Raw genomic sequence first — 4,902 nt, 5'->3', positions numbered from 1 at the left:
ACTTTTACTTGAGTACATTTTTGTCTGTGTATTTGTAATTTTACTTCAGTACATTTTTTGAGTACTTTCTCCACCACTGGTAACTTGTCATCTCTAGTTAAGGAACTGCACAAGTTTAGTCTCCCTGTCACAACACTCTTCAAGCACCCATGTTGTCATTAGGTCAGCTGGTGTCAAAAGTGCTTGTCTTCTGCTTCATCAAGACAAGCCCAGGAGCATTATTATGTCTGGACGCATAATATCACTTGACATCTTTAACCTATTGTGCTTCATAAGCTCATCCTGTCAAAACACTTCCTACATAAACCTAGAGATTCTTGAAATTTTTCTTCCTTGGCTGAAGCAACTTCAAGAAAGAGAAGTCTTCTTATAAACTAAACTGGACAAATTCCATGTTGCTGTTATTTTAGGCATATATTTACAGAAATTCTCTCTTTTTATATTATAATCAGGCACAATCAGCTTGTAATTGTATAATTTTCCCACCAAAATCCACACTATGTGGATGGCAGACACCCAAAGCAGTTGTTTTGTTGTTGTTTGTTTTTTTGTGAAAGCACCTTTTATGCAACATGTGGCGTTCCATTACTGTGGCACAAATAACAACATAACATGTTGGCGCTTTATGTGACTTACTGGTCTGATGCTTTTATGTAATATTTTCCAAGTGAAATCTGACCAAATCAAAAGTTATGAAAAAATTAATCCCTGTATGCTGTAATTCCCTTAAGAATATAACTCTGTGCAAAACAACTTGTACCACACAGTGGTAAACCATGTAATTTTCAACTGCTTTTCTCTGCTGGGGCACTTTTTACACAACAGAACAGTTATGGCAACATGTTCTTGCACAGTCCCAGCTTTAAAGGTGAAATAGAGATATATTTATATAAATACTACTTAGGAAAAAAATATCTGCGCTGTACAAATGGCAATGCTGTGAAGGATGTGAAATGGACTTTTTTGAGATTTATATCATGTTATAATGTTACACCCTCATCAAAAACAAACCTAGAGTGTAGCTTTGATTCTTTCATGCACATTTGAGGAATAATGAATAATGATCTGACCACTGATCAGAATAATATTAAGCTTAGTTTTCACAGAAGTTAACTGAAAGGGAACAGAAAGTAGTAGTTTGTAATGAATAACTAAGCTCTATACTAAGTTTAGTTATTTTACAGAATTAATATAATTATGTTAGAAAAATACAATCAGTTTAAGTGCATGTTTCTCTGTTGATATTGCTTTGATTCTGTAGGATCTTGCAGGGTTTCTTTTTGCTTGTTCACAGCTCAGGCTACAGAGAACAAACAACTGTTTATGAGAACAACTAGGTCAAGGTCGCAGTCGGACAGCGCTGGGTGGGTAGCCCCCTGCAGAATTCGTTATGGGGTCAGGATGTTTGGGTTTTGTGGGATGTGAATCGAAGGACAAATAAAACAACTGACCGCTTAAAGTTTGCCCCTGGCACAACACTAAGCAGCACATCCACACTTTTATTAAGACAACCTTTAGCTTGGACATGTGTGTATTGAAGTTGAAACTTCACCCAGTCACTAATGTTTGGTCGTGACGTAATGCGCCAGTTTGACGCTATGAAGCTTACCGGAAATTGTCTGCACTGTAGACAACCATTCCTCACTGCGAAGAGAGACGTGTCGAGCCGAACTAGATGGCTGTTAATGTTAATTCAGTATTTGGAAATGCCACTGCTAAAGCTACAGGCAGACTACAATTCTAAAATAGCACAGGGAATCAACTTTCAAAACTTCTCCTTCTGATTCTGATTGGCCCGGTTAAAAATCTACTGGACGAATCCGAGTCATTGGAGAAAGCCCGGACTGAGCGGCGCAGTGAGACTATAATCGAGCAGAATTGATCCAGGCTATAGTTGTTCTGTTCCTAAAGTAAAATCTTAACTTACCCCTCGTCTATGTGTGTCCTAAATATGCCACACTGGAATCACCCCACACTTCAAATTGACTCCCAAGTTCATATATTAACTTCCTTATATATTCATATTCGTAGTCACACCTACAGTATGACTAATAAACTACCTAGGAAACTCATCTCCTTCAATGAGAGCTAACCGCTGCTCCAGCTTCTCTATTAAACCTGCCACAACTTATTAGCGTGTGGCAGAAAACAACCACCAGATCAGCAAATGTCTCATATATCCTTATTTAGATGTATCCCTTGGCCTACATCCAAATTAAATACAAGTGGATGTCTGAGAAAGACAGTAGAAAGAGTTTTCCAAGACAACATCACAACATAGCAGTTTCCTCTCGCTGTCAGATTCAGGATTGCTGGATGATATGGCCAAAGTCTGTCCTCCCAAACAATCCACAACAGATTTTCCTCAATCAATATGTATGCCACCAATAGGCCCATTTGAGCTGGTGTAGGAATCATATGCACCAGAACATGAACATGGAGAGGAACACATTATCCAAAAATTTCTCCAAATGGTGACAAAGGCAGTAGGGTAATAAAATCAGAGTGTGGAGAAGATGGAGAGAATGCTGCACTGATTGCTTCACCAATAAGGTAAAAGCTTTTGGTGGCGTTAGTGTGACGGTGTGGAATGGAATCTGTCTCAATTGAACAGCAATGATTGTCCTAGCAAGACACAATCTCAGTGCAAATATATCGAAATGAGATTCAATGCCAAATAAAATATCTGCAAAGTCTGAACTCAATCCCAGATTGCAATGCTCACCTTCACAGAGTGAACTTTACCAGAGAATACCTCCAGAATGTGGAATGGGACGCTATCCCTACCTTATCCTTATCTTAAATTTACTCCTACGTCCCAGTGAGTTTATTGTTGCAATAATAAGTCACAATCAGTTTCTCTGGTAGGTAACTCGCACACTGTCCAAACGTGGGTCTGGAAATGTTTCAACCTTCCAGTTCTTACCTGCACTGCAACAGATTTCCTGCTTCCCTTAGTCACAGATTCACACAGACCTACTGTGGCCATTTACATGCTGCAACGAGCAACTAAATGACACTTCTGGATATGCCAGAGAGTAGAAGCTGGCATTCCCAGGAAAAAAAAAAAAAAGAAAAAAAATGTGACACTCTATTCTGCAGAGTGAGATTTAATGGAATCTCAGCAGATCTTAGATGTCTTTGATGCATCTTACAGGGCTCAGAGCTGGGAAAGACGGGAGGAAGAGCACCTTAAAAAATGAATGAACTTGGAAATGAGAAGGTTAACATGATTTATGCTGAAACAAAGTGTGTGTGGGGGCACGAGGGGGAGCTCATTGTAATAATGGGAAGCTGCCACAGAATTCATTTGTTCAGCGTGACATTCAGCGCAATGGAACGCTATTCATCTTCATCGCTCATCACCTGTCCTCGAGTCTATGAATGACAGGGAAGCCGCCGTCGCCTGTATAATTCCCACTGCCGTATTATGGGCTCACATACATATGGCGGCATTCTGTCTAATAGAATCGTTGGAAGGCCGCCGGTCGAAAGTGATGGGAGAGAGATGTCACAGCGTCGGCTATGGAGCCGCGCTCTGTGCCGAATCGGTGGTGTAGAAGCGTTTTTTTTTTTTTTCTTTCTTTCTTTCTAAGTGGCATGTCTGGGCGGCTAAACAAACCACAGAGGCAGGTGGCATGTCCGCACAGCGAACATCCACTTTAGAGTTCAAAGATGTAAAGAAGAAAAGGAGTTCTCTCCCTTTCGATAAAAAAAAAGTGCTGAACAGGCATGTGTTTCAGTACATAAGAGTGCTTTCACACTGATGCAGGACTTTGAAAAAAATGTACAAATATGTTTACTTCACGTTCACGAACGCCAACATGTTTGACTTGGATTCAATGTGATGCAAAACAAACTAGAGCATAACTGGAGAAGGCGTGGTTTATTTTCCTCATAAATACACACTCAAACAATTTACTATAGGTATGTGTGTAATGTTGCTTTTTACGTGCAGACATCTTTCTGTTTGATAAACAGGATTTTCTCTACATGTAATTGATCGCGAAGCACCGCCATGGCAAGAACAAAAGCCGCCACACCTGCAGATTTTTAAAAATATGATAAAACAATGTAAAGCATCTGAAATATGTATATACATAGCCTATTTGTGAGCACTTATTTTAGCCATAATCAGAGCTGAGGTAATGTTACATGGAAATGCTCAATGTTCTTCATTGTGACGCAATTCCCTCAAGTTCTGAGGAATATTGGAAATGTCATGGCAGCCTGATTGCTCATCATTAAGTAAATATACATACATTACACTCACCAACACGCCCCATTTCCTTTTGGAGAATACATCCTCTGACAGCATGGCCACCGAGCTCAGTCATTTCCGGTTGGAAGCCCCGTTGAACGATTTGAAAGGAATCGGGGCAGAATAGAGAGAGAATCATTTCACAGCTCCACTGGCTCACAACAGAAACCTTCCTTTTGGACCAAGTGTCTCTCCAAACGTGAGTGAATTAAAAAAAAAAAAAAAACACCTGTTTATATCCGCGTTTGCTGCTACAGGTTGCTAAACGTCGTGTGCAGCTGAGGACTGTTGTTTTGGGATTCTGTTGTTGTGGATTGCCTGGAAAACGCGGAGTGGAGATTTCTTTTATGCTATTTTTCGGCTGGAATGGACTGGCAAGAGAAAAAAAAAAACTTGGATTGGAATATTTTTGTTTGGAACTCAGATGGGCTCTTTGCACGTACGGCGCTGACGTCACATCCGCATCAACGAAATGCGGCTTACTTGCTTCCGCTTTGAGTGACCATGACCGCAAGGAAAGACAAAATCGTACTTCATAAGCAATTTAAGCAATACCATGAACACTGTTGTGTTCCCCGGTGCACAGCGTCTTCCGTATATAACGGGCGTTTAAGTGTTCATGGATTTCCAAGCGATCCTGA

At 40.3% G+C, this 4,902-nt stretch overlaps 1 long non-coding RNA gene across 1 annotated transcript in view; it reads right to left on the bottom strand.

Moving 5' to 3' along the window:
* The window catches only part of LOC106947048 (uncharacterized), a 107,110-nt gene extending 102,535 nt beyond the window's left edge, over nt 1–4,575 (bottom strand). The window contains exon 1 of the long non-coding RNA XR_001424898.1: nt 4,274–4,575. This is a non-coding gene — a long non-coding RNA (uncharacterized LOC106947048). The remainder of the gene's footprint in view (nt 1–4,273) is intronic.
* Nucleotides 4,576–4,902: the final 327 nt, after the last annotated feature.

This window comes from Poecilia latipinna, unplaced genomic scaffold (genome assembly GCF_001443285.1).
Source record: "Poecilia latipinna isolate Pla-1442-1.1 unplaced genomic scaffold, P_latipinna-1.0 Scaffold219, whole genome shotgun sequence".
Lineage (NCBI taxonomy): Eukaryota > Metazoa > Chordata > Actinopteri > Cyprinodontiformes > Poeciliidae > Poecilia > Poecilia latipinna.
Note: the sequence above shows the minus strand (reverse complement) of the source record. Positions and strands in the feature narration are given on the sequence as shown.